The 17,242-nt window shown below is 40.8% G+C and overlaps 1 protein-coding gene across 2 annotated transcripts in view; it reads left to right on the top strand.

Moving 5' to 3' along the window:
- Nucleotides 1–2,517: 2,517 nt before the first annotated feature.
- The window catches only part of DENND2C (DENN domain containing 2C), an 87,820-nt gene continuing 73,095 nt past the window's right edge, over nucleotides 2,518–17,242 (top strand). For both annotated transcript variants that reach the window (XM_061121084.1, XM_061121085.1), the window contains exon 1: nucleotides 2,518–2,651. The gene's annotated coding sequence lies outside the window, so the exon portion shown is untranslated. The remainder of the gene's footprint in view (nucleotides 2,652–17,242) is intronic.

Below are 17,242 nucleotides of genomic sequence, written 5' to 3' on the forward strand. Positions count from 1 at the left end.
ACAGAATGGAACTTGCTAAAGGCATTTAGACCACTGAAAAGTCCTTTTGACAGGATACAGCTGAAGAGTGACTTTCTTAGACAAAAACAGAAGTGGTGTAACCCAATAAAGAATATCTGTAATTATGAGTTGTTATACTTAGGGAGAATTTATCTTACAAAAGGATTCTTAGGTTTTTTTTTTTTTTGCTTGAAATATTCCTTATTTATTGGGAACATTCTGGCAATGGGAAGAACAGCTTGCACTTAACAGTAACAGGAAGACTAGAACAAGTTAAATGATTGCCATTACACATCTCTCCCCCAAGAAGAGTATCAGTCACTCAGTCGTGTCCGACTCTTTTCAACCCCGTGGACTGTAGCCTGCCAGGCTCCTCTATCCATGGGATTTCCCAGGCAAGAATACTGGAGTTGGTTGCCATTTCCTCCTCCAGGATTCTTAGTTTTAAGAATGTAATTCACAATTAAGTTATACTCAGCAGTAGTGGTACATTTTAAATGATTTTATTTACCAAAAGAAAAGTTACACATGTAACTTTTTAGAATAATTCCTGTTACTCAAGGTCAAGTGGAATTCCAATTAACCAGACTATACTTCTATACACTTATGGTTGTGTTGCCATCTAATGGTTGGGCTGATAACTTCATTCACCTTATTCAATAAACAGTTACTGACCAAACATCTAAAATATCAGGTACATACGTAAATAGCAAAGGTATAAGGAATAAGATCTCATTCTTTTATAGACTACAACTAGTATCAAATTGTTTGCAGCATGAAGTTACAGCATTAGTAGGTACAAATGTGAAAAGGAGCATTTTGTGAAATATCTCAGAAAATAGACATTTCAAAAGGAAAAAAAAATTAAAAACAAATTCCTACATGCTTCCACATTCTGCATAGGTGGTCCTAAGCATAGGTGTGATTCCAACAAGATGTCTGTACTTGCCCTGGTGTAAGAAATCTCTCCCTGGTTTCTGAAGTTGAAGTTCTCTTTGCTGAATATTTTTAAGTCCCTTAGACAACCTGATTTTTCTTTCACCTTGACCTCTTTGTTACCAAAATAATACAAGCTGCCAAATTAAACTCTATTCTCAGATTTAAAAAGGCATGATCTACCATTATGTATTATCTCCATCTTACCCATGAGAGGGCAGTAGAATACATACATGTCATTTATTACATCCATAGAGAGGATGAAGATGAAGATTTGGTTTCATATTTAGTACTTGGAATTTGATCTGCTCATTTTGGCTTATAATCTTCCTGAATGTGAAGTTTGGAATAAATCTGAGTTTTGAAATAAACTTCAAAACCACACTGTTTTAGCCCAACATTTTATCTTAAACAATTGTTTGGGGAGTTTTCTAAATACACAAGGATTTTTTTGGTGGTGAGAGGGAAGGGTCTGATCGTTGTTCAAAATTTACCACAAACGATATTCACAGTATCCACATTTATTTCCTCATTGAGAAGTGATTAAAAATATGTCTTGACAGTCCTTCCTTCCCTGCCCCCACCATTATAGAAGAGAATTCCTGTTTTATTGTCCACAGCTCATGGTTTCACAACGGTTCTGGATATGCAGCTTTTACTCCTTTGGCTAAGTTGGCCTGTGACAGTCATCTGTGATGTTTAACCAAACACGGCTCTTTCTGGTCTTCTATTTTGGTACCCTCATGTGAACAGATGTGGGAAGAGTTTGGTCACCAGATCCAAGAGGCTCCGGTGGGGTGGCGTGGGGTAGGGTGGAATCGGGCGGGCCCAGGCTGGGTGGGGTAGTTAGCAAGTGCCTGGGAAAGAGGCACCACTCATCCTTGCCTAGCAGCCTTGGTGAAACTGGGCTGCTGCTTGCAGTCGGCACCGCGCCATGCACATACCTGAGGACGCGCGTGTTGCAGGCGCAGCGCTTAATCATGTCACAACAGGGCGTGGGAGCCGACCTCAGGCACTGGGAGTATCAAAGGCACCTCTGCTCTGGGATTTCAAGCCAGTGTCGGGAGCGTTACATGCAGCTGTACATTTATGGTCGGGGCTGTATTGCAACTGCCGGAGACATTTTTGCCCCCCTGAGCTCAGCCCGAGAAATGATGCTGCTCTTTCACTGGAGACACCAGGCCTACTGCACTCGTTGGCAGGAGACAGTTGTACGGTTTCCTTGAGTGAGGTGCCATTTGAATTTCTTGATTAGGGTTTGTCTCACGGGTAGCTGTGAAGAGTCAACATTATGTAAAGTTCTTGTCCATCGCCGTGGAGCCTGTTGGACGGCAGGCACGGTGACAACTAAGGAGCTTTGTCTAGAGGCCTCGGCCGGACGACAGCCGTGCCTGCCGCTTGCCTGCCGCAGCCTCTAGGCGCCCAGGCTCCTGGGCAAGGTTCTGGCCCCCACACAGGACTCGAGCCGGGGCGGTTCCCCGCAGGAAGGTCCTCGGGCGGTGCCGGGGGCGGGTCCAAGGGCGGGCCCAAAGGTGAGGGGTCGGAACATGAGCCAATAAGAACAGGGCTGGGCCGGGCCGGGGCGGGGCCTGCGGCCGGGTCTGCGGGGGCGGGACAGAGCCCACCCCAAGTGGAACTCAGCCGACCTGGCGCCTAGGCTGAGAGGATTAAGCCCCGCAGCCCAGAGGCGGAGGCGGACTCGAGGCCCAGCGCAGGTAAGAGCGCGGTGACCTGGGGCGGGTTGTGAGGCAGGGGCTTCGGCCCCTCGCAGCGGAGGGTGTCGCACTTTGGGAGCCGGGCCTTGGGGCGTCGGGAACCGTCCTGCCGCAGAGCGGGAGCGGGCTGGCGGCCGTATCGGCACCTCTCCGGCCTGGAGGGACTCACGAGCGTGCGGCCCCGCGCCCAGCTGATTTGGGAGCCCGCTGGTCGGCGGAGGCGGCTGTGATGGAGCCTGACTGAGGGTCTCCTCGCCGCTCACCTCGGGGCGCGGGGACCGTCGTCCGGGTGGCGCTCGGGGGCGCTCGGCGGTCCTGGGGGAGAGGCAGGGAGCTCCCGGCATTCAGGAGGAAACGCGGGGCTTTCGTCGGTATTAAGCCGCGACAGGCTGAGACGGTGGGTTTTTCAAACATTTTTGCTTTCTTGTGTTTGGAGCCTTAACAGAAGCTGACGAGCACAGTAAAATCGTCAAGTAGGATTTTGATTAAAAAAATCTGACAGTGGAACATCTAAGAGTTTCTAACTATTATAGTATGACAGAAGATGATCAGAATATGAGTCAGGGGCGGGAGTTTCGGCCAGGACCCACGTACCAGATGTGATACCTCGGTTAAAGTCGACTTTTCTGGGCCTCGTTTCCTTAGCTGTAAAATCGGGATGCTTTTGCCAGGCGGTATTCTTAGGGTCAAATGAGATGAGTGAGAGTGTCCTATAAATGTTAGGTATCGTATATTCTGTAAAACAACTATTAAGCGCCAGGCACGTAGTAGGCTCTTTGTAAACCTTTACCCTAAAGCTAGTGGTTCACCTACGGTGTTTTAGATAAAGTCGTACATCTCCGTTTACTGTGTACATTGTTTAAGCTCATGTTTTACAAATCACCATTGTTGGAAGTGTGGTCCATTTTTCATTGATTAATGAATTTTTCTAGAATGGTACACTACACTGTTACTGAATCATTTACCAAGAAGTTTGGTAGCAGTTAATCTGTGTCTTTGCTTTGGGTAAATAGTTGTAGTTTAAGTTACCTGGTAAAGTAAGCTAGGAGTATTGCTTCAAATCAAGACTGATAATAGCTTTTGTAAGATTTAAGTCTCCCAAAACAAAATATATTAATATGTAGCTGCATTTTTTGGTACAGCTTTTATTATAGACATTTGCATTCTTTTCTGTGCATTTGTGAATGTGTGAAGAGTTTTGGAGGAAGACTGGAAATGAAAAAAGGAATAACAGTTTGTAACCAGGACACTTTGACTAGGGATAAATGTAGGCGTGTTCTGAAGTCATTTCCCAGGCAGAAACCAGGAAATGTAGTAATTGTGTCCCTTGGCTTTTCATTAGTTTGTGTGTGTGTGTTGATAGATTTTTTTTTAATGAGGATATAAAGGAAGAATATTAATTTTTCTGATGTGACAATAGGCAGTTTTCTAAAACTGGAAATTATATTTTATTATTAAAATAGTTTCTTAATTTTTTGGTGACTGTGCCCGGTCTTCCCTGCTGCACAGGCTTTTCTCTAGTTGCAGCAAGTGTGGGTTACTCTCTAGTTTCAGTGCCTGGGCTTCTCCTTTTGGTGGCTTCTCTTGTTGTGGAGGACCAGCTCTAGATTGCATGGGCTTCAGTAGTTGTGGCACATGTGCTCCACGGTTGCAGCTCTGAGACTCTAGAGCACAGGCTTAATAGTTGTGACACATGGGCTTTGTTGCTCCATGGCATGTGGGATCCTCCTGGATCAAGGATCGAACCCATGCCTTCTGCATTGTCAGGAAGATTCTTTACCACTGAGCCACCAGGGAAACCCTGGAAATTTTATTTTAAATGATCTGTAGTTAGTCTTACATTATAGACAAGAATTTTAGATCACTGGGTGATCTAAAACGATCTCCAAATTAAATGGAGAAGTAGAGGGAAAGTTTCTAGTGAATATAATTTTTGTTTTGCTTTAACAGTTTTACATGTATCAACAGTTCAGTGCAAGATGAATGTTTTGAAACACCAGTTTCAAGCATGTACTCCATATATAAGGTTTGCTGTGATTTCTAATTTGTTGGTCTTGGCAGGCTGAAATCTTAAATTCACATTATTTATTAAGCATTAATATATTCTAAGGCACAGTTTTAGCACTTAAGTTCCGGTATGGGCAGCTTCCCTGGTGGCTCAGTGGTAAAGAATATGCCTGCCAGTTCAGGAGACGTGGGTTCGATCCCTGGGTTGGGAAGAACCCCTGGAGAAGGAAATGGAAACTCACTCCAGTATTCTTGCCTGGGAAATCCCATTGACAGAGGAGCCTGGTGGGCTACAGTTCATGGGGTTACAGAAGAGTTGGGACAGGATTTACGAACTAAACAACAACATCTGAGTCACCAGAGAAGCCACCTATACATTAATATAAGTGCTAAAACTGTGCATTGGAATGTATTAGGTGCTCAGTAAATAACGTGAGTATAAGGCTTCAGTCTGCCAAGATCAACAGACAATAAAGAATCTGCCTGAAATGCAGGAGACCTGGGTTCAATCCCTGAGTCAGGAAGTCAATCTCTTCTCCCTTGAGAAGGGAATGGCTACCCACTCCAGTATTCTTGTCTGGATAATTCCATGAACAGAGGAGCCTGGCAGGCTACAGAAATGGGGTCACAAAGAACTGGACCCAACTGAGAGACTAACAATTCTTGTATGGGCAGGATTTAATTCCTTCCATCTAGGAGATTACATTTTATTCCATGCTGCTGCTGCTGCTAAGTCGCTTCAGTCGTGTCCGACTCTTAGCGACCCCATGGACTGAAGCCCCATAGGCTAGCGTAAGTACAGAGAAAGTTTTTTAAAAACTGATGATAACGATAACATCAACTAGCATTTATTGGGATGTGCTTTGGGCTAGGCAGTGTTCTAAATTCTTACATGTATCAGCTTATTGAATCCTTAGAACCACCTTGAGGGGTGTTATTACTATGATGTCCTCTTTGAGCAACATAGAAAGGCTGAATGACTTTCCCATATCAAACAGCCTAGGTGCCAGAGCTAGGTAGGATTCAAACCAGACAGTTGGACTCCAAAAATCCTGATCTTTGCCCTTTCACTATACTGAGTTTAGAATTCTGTGAGTGAGATACAAATGAAATCCAAGGAGTACTTAAAAGAAAGTTCTGTGAAGAACTTCTTCAAAAAGAAGGAAAGAGAGAGAGAAACTAGTATTACAAAGTATAGATGAAGGCATATCCAAGCTTCAACTTAATTATGCTTTATATATATATGAAAAATTTTTTTCCTGGTGAATGACGTGAGATTCTTTTTGTTTTTGAGCTCTCTCAGTCACTCAATTACTGCAATTATGGCATTATCTTAATACTATGAGAGGTGATTATTTTTCAATAAGTAGTTTAAAATGTCTTTTTGCAGAGGATAAGTTAAATGTTAGAGTCAAGAAAATGTTTCCCTGACTTCGATATGCTTATAACCAGACATGTAAGTAAGTCCCTACAGTTTCAGGGTAATAAGAGTTCTAACAGAGATACATGCCGGGCTGTGCTTAGTTGCGCAGTCGTGTCCCATTCTTTGTGACCCCATGGACTGTGGCCCGCCAGGCTCCTCTGTCCATGGAATTCTCCAGGCAAGAATACTGGAGTGGGTTGCCATGCCCTCTTCCAGGGGATCCCAACCCAAGGATTCCCAAACCAGGAATCAAGCCCAGGTCTCCCGCATTGCAGGCAGATTATTTATTGTCTGAGCCACCAGGGAAGCCCCAGAATACTGGAGTGGGTAGCCTATCCCTTCTCCAGGGGATCTTTCTGACCCAGAAATTGAACCGGGGTCTCCTGCATTGCAGATGGATTCTTTACCAGCTGAGCTAGCAGGGAAGCCCATAACAGAGATAAAGTTAAGAGTTTGATTGGACCATTGATGAGGGAAGATAATTCTATATATGATCAGAGGAGGATTAGTGAGATGATACCATATTTGAATTTGGCTTTGAGGGATGAATAGGAGTTTGCTGAGTTGGGGAAGGGAACAGAAGATATGGATGCAATCCAGGAATATTAGGCGGAAGTATATGGTATGTTTCAGGAATGTGTTGTAGTCCACATTGTCATTAAACATCGGAGTGTATAGAGATGAGGGATTGGGCTAAAAAAGATGGTGCCTGTAAATAAACTGGAAAAAATAAAAAGGTTGCAGAGCTTGGTTGCCAGTCATGTTAGGATTGCTGAAATTTCTAGAAATTAGGTTAGGTATGGGATTTCAGTACCTTTTGTTTGAAATAAAGTTTTTTTCCTGTTTGACATAATCTTTCACTATAGAATATGGTGTTAAAGGTGGTTTTAATACTTTGAAGTATAGGATATACTATAAAACAACATACAGATTAGGCATATAAAAAGTTATGACTCAGAGAAATAGAGTCTTCATTTGGTGAAGGGCCTTTGTATCATGTTGAGGACTTTGGACTTGATTCTAAAGACAATGGCAAGCCAGTGAGGAACTTTATGTAATTAGGAAAGATAACATGGTGGTGGTATGATGTAGATGCTGGATTGGATGGATAGGCAAAAGATAGAGAGATAAATTAGAAAGCTGGTGCTATTGAAATAGCCCAGATAAGAGAGGATAAGAGCTAAGCAGGAAAATAGTAATAGGGATGAAAAGGAGAGGACAGATGATAAAAATGTAGAATTTACATTTACAAATGTAGAATTTAAAAAGTGATTGGCATTGAAGGTCAACAGAAAAGTAAAAACTTAGTGTCTCAGCTTGGGAAACTGGATAGAAGAGCTTGATTTAATTTTTAATGGGAGGGGGAAGTTGATTGTTTAAGATATGAACATGATGAGTTTGAAGTGTCTATGGAGCATCAGATGGAGATGGCAAGAGAGGATCCAGAGCCCAGAGGGGAGGCTGAGATTGGGGATTCAGATTTAGGAGTTAGCCAGAGTGGGAATTGAAGCCCTAAGAGCAGATGAAATTGCTCTGGGGCAGGGGCTGCAGGGCGGGGACACAAAGAATTTTGCTTTGTATGAATGGAAGGGATTATTTATTCATTTATACTTATCGTCTTATTAATAATGACTATAAAACAATTAAATGGGTTTTATTTGAAGATTAAATAGTTTTTACATCCAAATGAATCCTGTTCTTTTAAAATTTCACTTGACAGTCATTCATTTATTCCCAAAGTGTTTTGCCCAAACTATTATTGGAGTATCTCTTTGTAAAAAAAAAAAAAAAAAGCAAATTCACAGCCAGTCAAGAAAGTTCAGTTCAGTTCAGTTGCTCAGTCGTGTCTGACTCTTTGCAACTCCATGAATCACAGCACGCCAGGCCTCCCTGTCCATCACCAACTCCTGGAGTCTACCCAAACCCATGCCCATCGAGTTGGTGATGCCATCCAGCCATCTCATCCTCTCTTGTCCCCTTCTCCTCCTGACCCCAATCCCTCCCAGCATCAGGGTCTTTTCCAATGAGTCAGCTCTTCGCATGAGGTGGCCAAAGTACTGGAGTTTCAGCTTCAGCATCAGTCCTTCCAACGAACACCCAGGACTGATCTCCTTTAGGACGGACTGGTTGGATCTCCTTGCAGTCCAAGGGACTCTCAATAGTCTTCTCCAACACTATAGTTCAAAAGCATCAATTTTTCGGTGCTCAGCTTTCTTCACAGTCCACCTCTCACATCCATACATGACCACTGGAAAAACCATAGCCTTGACTAGACAGACCTTTGTTGGCAAAGTAATGTCTCTGCTTTTTAATATGCTATCTAGGTTGGTCATAACTTTCCTTCCAAGGAGTAAGCGTCTTTTAATTTCATGGCTGCAGTCACCATCTGCAGTGACTTTGGAGCCCAAAAAACTAAAGTCAGCCTCTGTTTCCGCTGTCTCCCCATCTCTTTCCCATGAGGTGATGGGACCAGATGCCATGATCTTAGTTTTCTGAATGTTGAGCTTTAAGCCAACTTTTTCACTCTCCTCTTTCACTTTCATCAAGAGGCTTTTTAGTTCCTCTTCACTTTCTGCCATAAGGGTAGTGCCATCTGCATATCTGAGGTTATTGTTATTTCTCCTGGCAATCTCTATTCCAGCTTGTGCTTCTTCCAGCCCAGCGTTTCTCATGATGTACTCTGCTTATAAGGTAAATAAGCAGGGTGACAATATACAGCCTTGACGTACTCCTTTTACTATTTGGATCCAGTCTGTTGTTCCATGTTCAGTTCTAGCTGTTGCTTCCTGACCTGAATACAGGTTTCTCGAGAGGAAGGTCAGGTGGTCTGGTATTCCCATCTCTTTCAGAATTTTCCACAGTTTATTGTGATCCACACAGTCGAAGGCTTTGGCGTAGTCAAGAAGGTAGATCCTCTTTATTATAGAATTATTTTTCATCTTCTGTACTTTGTAATTCTATGGTTATATAGATGGACCCCAGTTTCAGTTGGTTCCACTTCTGTTATTTCAACTTTAGGATGGTGCAAAACTGGTGCATATTCAATAGAAACTATACTTGGAATTTTGATCTTTTCCTGGGCTAGTAATATACCATGTGATACTCTCTCCTAATGCTGGGCAGAGGCAGGAAGTCAGCTCCTAGTCAGCCACACAATCAGAAGGACAACCAACTGATACACGTATAACCATTTAGTACCCATACAACCATTCTCTGAATTTTCAGTAGTCAATAAACGACATGAGATATTAACATTTTATTTTAAAATGGGCTTTTATCAGATCTTCCTGAACTTACTGGGGGGTTATGTTCTGATAAACTTATGATATGGTAAAAATATCGTAAGTTGAAAATACATTTAGTACATCTAACCTACCAAACATTGTAACTTAGCTTCAGTTCAGTTCAGTGTTAGTCGCTCAGTCGTGTCTGACTCTTTGCAATCCCATGGACTGTAGCCTGCCAGGCCCCTCTGTCCACGGAATTCTCCAGGTAAGAATACTGAAGTGGGTTGCCATTCCCTTCTCCAGGGGATCTTCCCGACGCAGGTATCAAGCCCGGGTCTCCCACATTGCAGGCAGATTCTTTACTGTCTATCTTAAATGTGCTCAGAACTCCTACTTTAACCCCAAATTAGGCAAAATCATCTAACACAAGACCTATTTTATGATACATTTATTATTTCATGTAATTTATTGAATACTGTACTGTATATGAAAAACAGAATGACAGTATATACAGAAAGGTTGTGAGTGTATTGGATTTCCAGCCTTATGATCCTGTGGATCTTATGTCCTGCTGGGAGCTGCAGCCCTGCCCAGCATCATGAGCATCACACTGCAGTCACTGCCCCTGGAAGCTTGTACACTGTCAGAATCAAAAATACGTTTGAAAATGTTTTTATGTATTCAGTACTCCTTATTAAGCCAGTAAAATGGCAATCTTTTTCCTCAGTGAAAGCGAGGACATTGAAAGCTGGGTGGAATAAAAGACGAAAATTGGAAGTGTCCTATACTGGTTCCCAGAGGATTGGACAAGATGGAATCTCTTGTCTTTTTCCTCTTAAAGCTGCATGAATAATTTTTCTCCTAAGAAAAAGGAAACATGAAATTTTTCTTCGCTTCAGGGACATTAAAGAGATTATAAGATTGAAGAATTAAAAATAATGGTGAGATAAGATAAAGAAGTTCAAAGGACTGACTTTTCCACATTTGGCATCTGAGATGTTTCTTTTGCACCTCATGTTTTTGAGGAGGAAATTTATGATATTTTTTTGCTTATAAATCTTAGATTCCTGGTTAGCAACCTGAAAGTATAATTTTAACATTCCACTTAGGCAGTATTAATCCATTTATATCAGTTATATATTTTATTTATGCTCTCCTGTATTTCTTTAAGTTAGATTTCTGACGTTCATGGTTTTCATAGCAGAGATAAATGTTTATAACAGAGGACATGGGGGACAATTATTAGTTTTACTTCGAAGTTTAAATTCATAAAAGTGACATATTTGCGATTTTTTTTTTTCTTGTGTGGATGTTAATGTTAGAGGACTGTTTTGAGGAGGGTGAGATTTTTTTCTTGGTGCTACTTAAAAGACGTTTTCTTTTTTTCTTTCTCTCTCTCTTTTTCTCCATTAGAGTGAAAAAACAAAACAGTCCAGCTGTCTAGGATATTTTTGAGTTGGTTACTTAGCAATATGAAGCATAATTTTATATTTAAATATTTATCTGTATTCTTTGATACTCTGATTAAATAAAAGTCTATTAAGGCTGATGCTATTAGAGCCTGCTGGGAGGAAATGACACAGGCTGCTTTTCAACAATATTTACTGCAAATCATCTTTTCCCTGCTACCTACTTAAACTATAAGGGGTACCATGGAACAAAAGAGCAATATTATGTGAATTAGAGTGATGGTCAGTTTGGTGATGATTGTAATGCAATGGTTATTGCACAGTTAATTTATATTAATGTAATTAAAGGTCAAGCAGAATGTAGCAGGATTTTCTTTGCTGTTGGTAAAAATGGTGAGACTCTTAAATTTTATTTATTAACTTTAAATACGTTCTTCAAGTGTGATGTTTTTGAGTTCAGTGATAATGGTTGTTCAGAAAGAAATTAGACCAATTTGCCCTCTAAATGTACTGTCTAATTATTAGGAGAAGAAAGAAAGCATGAAGTGAGAAAATACAGAGGCTTGCTGCATCTGGAAGTACAAAAATGTTGAGGAAAGGGTGACTCAAGAAAAAGTGTAAGATATCTTACATGAAGATCTTCTCTTTCATGAAGATAATTTTTAAGATGGGTGTATCAAATGTGCAAAACCTCATGAAAATGACTCCATGTATTTGTGTTAATGTTGCAAATGAAAGTTACGATCTTTAACATTGAACAGATTTTTGGAAGCAGCATTCTGGACTTTTCAGGAGGCCTTTTCAGATATTTTCAAAGAAAGAAAAGAATATAAAACTATGTCAATTTCCTTTTTATTTATTTCATTGTTTTATTTAGTTGCATTATCAGTGGCATAGAGAAAAAGGGCTACATATTTATTGGAAAAAGTTTTTGTTTAAAATGCATGGATGAAAAATAATGCATGGATGTTACATGTATAATGTTTGGTGTTTAGTCAGTGGAAAATAAAAAATTGCACCTTTTCGTATTGACACATCTCTGTTCTATCATTATGGGACATTTCAACAGTGCTTATAAGGTGGCTAAAATCTGATATAGACTTTACAATCCAAATTGATGTGATCTCTATTGTAAGTTTCTAATATAATATTATCTTTTAAATACTTTTAAGTAGTAGAATCTCAAAAACGACAGAATGATCTCTGTTTGTTTCCAAGGCAAACCATTCAATATTACAGTAATCCAAATCTATGCTCCAACCACTAACGCCAAAGAAGCTGAAGTTGAACGGTTCTATGAAGACCTACAAGACCTTCTAGAACTAACGCCCAAAAAAGACGTCTTTTCATTTTAGGGGACTGGAATGCAAAAGTAGGAAGTCAAGAGATACCTGGAATAGCAGGCAAACTTGGCCTTGGAGTACAGAATGAAGCAGGGCAAAGGCTAGCCAAGTTTTGCTAAGAGAACGCACTGGTCATAGCAAACACCCTCTGCCAACAACACAAGAGAAAACTCTACATATGGACATCACCAGATGGTCAATACCAAAATCAGATTGACTATATTCTTTGCAGCCAAAGATGGAGAAGCTCTATACAGTCAGCAAAAACAAGACCGGGAGCCAACTGTGGCTCAGATCATTAACTCCTTATTGCCAAATTCAGACTTAAATTGAAGAAAATAGGGAAAACCATTAGACCATTCAGGTATGACCTAAATCAAATCCCTTACGATTATGCAGTGGAAGTGACAAATAGATTCAACGGATAAGATCTGGTAGACAGAGTGCCTGAAGAACTATGGACAGAGGTTTGTAACATTGTACAGAAGGCTGTGATCAAAACCATACCCAAGAAAAAGAAATGCAAAAAGGCAAAAGGGTTGTCTGAGGAGCCCTTACAAATAGCTGAGAAAAGAAGAGAAGCAAAAGGCAAAGGAGAAAAGGAAAGATATACCCATGTGAATGCAGAGTTCCAAAGAATATCAAGGAGAGATACGAAAGCCTTCCTTAGTGATCAATGTAAAGAAATAGAGGAAAACAATAGAATGGGAAAGACTAGAGGTCTCTTCAAGAAAATTAGAGATACCACGGGAACATTTAATGCAGAGATAGGCACAATAAAGAACAGAAATGGTATGGACCTAACAGAAGCAGAAGATATTAAGAAGAGGTGGCAAGACTACACAGAACTATACAAAAAAGATCTTCATGACCCAAATAACCACGATGGTGTGATCACTCACCTAGAACCAGACATCCTGGAATGTGAGTCAAGTGGGCCTTAGGAAACATCACTAAGAATAAAGCTAGTGGAGGTGATGGAATTCCAGTTGAGCTATTTAATATCCTAAAAGATGATGCTGTGAAAGTGCTGCACTCAATATGCCAGCAAATTTGGAAAACTCAGCAGTAGCCACAGGACTGGAAAAGGTCAGTTTTCATTCCAATCCCAAAGAAAGGCAATGCCAAAGAATGTTCAAACTACCGCACAATTGTACTCATCTCACACACTAGCAAAGTAATGCTCAAAATTCTTCAAGCTAGGCTTCAACAGTACGTGAACTGTGAACTTACAGATGTTCAAGCTGGATTTAGAGAGGGCAGAGGAACCAGAGATCAAATTGCCAACATCCACTGGATCATCAAAAAAGCAAGAGAGTTCCAGAAAAACATCTACTTCTGCCTTTGACTATGCCAAAGCCTTTGACTTTGTGAATCACAACAAACTGTGGAAAATTCTTCAAGAGTTGGGAGTATCAGACCACCTTACCTGCCTCCTGAGAAATCTGTATGCAGGTCAAGAAGCAACAGAACAGAACATGGAGCAACAGACTGGTTCCAAATAGGGAAAGGAGTGCGTCAAAGCTGCATATTGTCACTCTGCTTATTTAACTTATATGCATAGTACATCATGTGAAATGCTCAGCTGGATGAAGTGCAAGCTGGAATCAAGATTGCCAGGAGAAATATCAATAACCTCAAATACGCAGATGACACCACCCTTATGGTAGAATGGAAGAAGAACTAAAGAACCTCTTGATGAAAGTGAAAGAGGAGAGTGAAAAAGCTGACTTAAAACTCAGCATTCAAAAAACTAAGATCATGGCATCCAGTCCCATCACTTCATGTCAAATAGTTGGGCAAACAGTTGAAACAGCAACAGACTTTATCTTCTTGGGCTGCAAAATCACTGCAGGTGGTGACTGCAGACATGAAATTAAAAGATGCTTGCTCCTTGGAAGAAAGCTATGACCAACCTAGACAGCATTTTAAAAGGCAGAGACATTACTTTGTCAACAAAGGTCCATCTAATCAATGTTGTGGTTTTTCCAATAGTCATGTATGAAGATGAGAGTTGGACTATAAAGAAAGCTGAGCGCCAAAGAATTGATGCTTTTGAACTGTGGTGTTGGAGAAGACTCTTGAGAGTCCCTTGGACTGCAAGGAGATCCAACCAGTCCATCCTAAAGGAAATCAGTCCTGAATATTCATTGGAAGGACTGATGCTGAAGTTAAAGCTCTAATACTTTGGCCACCTGATGCGAAGAACTAACTCACTGGTAAAGACCCTGATGCTAGGAAAGATTGAGGGCAGGAGGAGAAGGGGACGACAGAGGATGAGATGGTTGGATGGCATCTGACTTGGACATGATTTTGATGCTCTGTCGGTTGGTGATGGACAGGAAAGCCTGGTGTGCTGCATGCAGTCCATGGGGTCGCAAAGTCAGACACAGCTGAGTGACTGAACTGAACTAAAGTAGTAGAATTGCAGATACGGTTAGAAAACATAGAGGAGTTATTTTAAACATTGTTTGAAGCTACTGATAATAGTGCTTTCTCCCACCCCCAAAGATCCACACTTATGTTTTGTTATTTCCTCAAAGTACCCTTCCAACACTCAAGCAGAGCGAGGAAGGGAGAGACAGAGACAGTGATAGACAGAGACAGAGATGGACATAGGGATGACAGTCACAGCAGCACGACTGGCAGTGCAGGCATCCTCCTACTTTCTTCTGAATGTCCAGGGCAGCTGTTCTACTGGTCTCCTTGAAGCTTGAGGCAAAAGCAGTAGACTGATCATGAGTGAGCACGCTGCTCAGGTCATTGCTAGACTCTTCGTTCTATCTCGTTTGTTCTAAGTACTTAAGAGTCCTCTCTGAAATCACTGTTTTATGTATACAGAGCTTTGGTATATGCTGAAAACCCTCCGAATCTCTTGGATATATTGAAAAACACTGCACGTTATTCATTGTTGTAAAGGAGACTTGATGAGTAGCCAAGATTTTAAAATGTATTATTCAGAGCTAAGTGTACCCATTCACTGTGTCACAGCAGAGTTTGATAGCTGTTAAGAGATAAAGAGCTAAGCAGATTGTATGGATCTAGAATTTTTCTAGTTGAAAGACATTCTCATTTGGAAGATGTTTTCCAATATTTTTGGATAACAAAATTGCATATTTAGCTGATACTTTTCGCAACCGAGTGAACTAAATTGGAAGCTCTGTATCTCAGGGTTCCAAAACATTGTTTCTGCAGGTAATACCCCTGCGGTTTTACTCTTTCAAACATGCTGCTACATCTGAAAGAGAGCATCATCACTGAAGAAAACTTGGACAGAATAAAATGTAGAGATATTATAAAATTTTCTCTCATCTCCAGACTTTTAACTACTATTTTCCTCAGGGGAAGTTTAAAACGTTGAAGAAAAACATTTGGCTGTAAGATCCATTTGCCCTGCATCAATGATTGAGTTCAGTGTGTATTCCAAAGAGAAAATGAATTCTTACAGCTTAGTTCTTAATGTACTCTGAAATGATTATGAATGATACTGCTGACCATCATATTGTATTAAGACCAAAGAATTTCCGTTACTAAGTAGAATTAAGTTCAGTACTATTTTTTACCTTTCACAACAACTTATTGTTTCATCTAGGGTTTTCAACCCTGACCCAATTTCAAGCAAGAGTACAAGACTCTATTGTGAACCTGTTAAGTATGTAACATGGTCCTTGTGTTTTCCAGACTGGAATTAGTTTATGAACAGGAAAGGTCACTCACTGCATTACATAGACTTTTCTAATTTTAATGTTTATATTGTGTATTAATTTTGGAATTTTAAATGTATTTAAATAATAAATAATACTTGATGTTAACTTTATGTTTTACTTTATCATGTGTAATAAGGTTAATTGTTTCGTGAAACTTCTGTTTCAGTTGTGTGTGTGCGTGTATTGTGACTCAGATGTATTTCTTATCATGGGTTTTGGTGATAACCCATGGTGATAACTTACTTCTTTGCACACCAAGAAGCAAGGTATTCCACCTGCTGGATTAATTGCTGGTTTTCCTGTCTTTGACTCCAGTTTGCTTTGTTCACTCTTGTGCCCAGGTTTGGGAGACAGACGAACAGTCATGTAGGCCAGACCCTCTGTGAATCATGTTTCCAACTTCAATTGATTATACTACCATTAATCTATTAATTACCGAGCTCGTTGTTGAGCAGCTCTTAAAACTTTTATCCTCAAGTAGATGGGCTTTTTCTCTAAATCTTAATATGGTTGTTGTAATTTTTATAGATTAAAGTCATATAATACAACCTTAACTAATTTGGCTTGGGTCTTGTGCTGTGCTGTGCTGTGCTTAGTCGCTCAGTCATGTCCAACTCTTTGCGACCCCACGGACTGTAGCTTACCAGGCTCCTCTGTCCATGGAGATTCTCCAGGCAAGAATACTAGACTGGGTTGTCATGCACTTCTCCAGGGGATCTTCCCAACCCAGGATTGATCCTAGGTCTCCTGTATTGCAGGTGGATTCTTTACCAGCTGAGCTACCAGGGAAGCCTGGTTTGGGTCTTAAGCATACACAAACCTTATCTTTTTTCCAGTTCCATAAGAGCGGTCATCTTTCTCAAACTCCTGACACCTCTTTCTTCCATGTGACTTAACTTTCCCTTCCCTCTTCCTTGTATTTATTATATCCTTCATTAATTGTTTGCTACAGTTTTAAAATACATAGTTTCCCTCCCCCCCAACTTTAAAGCATTATATTTATTTATTTTTATTGGAATATAATTGCTTTACAATGTTGTATTATTTTCTGCTGTAGAGTGAAATGAATCAGCTATACGTATATGTATATCCCCTCTCTCAGGGACCTCCCTCCCATCCCCACCCCATCCTGCTCATGTAGGTCATCACAGAGCTCTGAGCTGAGCTCCCTGTGCTATCCAGGAGGTTCCCACTATCTGTCTTACACATGGTAGTGTATGTCTGTCAATCCTAATCTCCCAGTTCACTCCAGCCTCCCCGCCCCCCTCTTGTGTCCACGTGTCCATTTCTCTATGTCTGCATCTCTGTTTCTGCCCTGGAAGTAGGGTTGTCTGTACTGTTTTTTCCAGATTCCACATATAAAAGCGCTGTATTTAAAATTGCTTCTCTTTTTTGACCTTACTCTTCTCATTGACTTTACAATAAATGTTGTGTTCATACTTGATCCCTTTTCTCCCTAATTTTCTCCCTAAACT

This window comes from Dama dama, chromosome 20 (genome assembly GCF_033118175.1).
Source record: "Dama dama isolate Ldn47 chromosome 20, ASM3311817v1, whole genome shotgun sequence".
Taxonomy (NCBI): domain Eukaryota; kingdom Metazoa; phylum Chordata; class Mammalia; order Artiodactyla; family Cervidae; genus Dama; species Dama dama.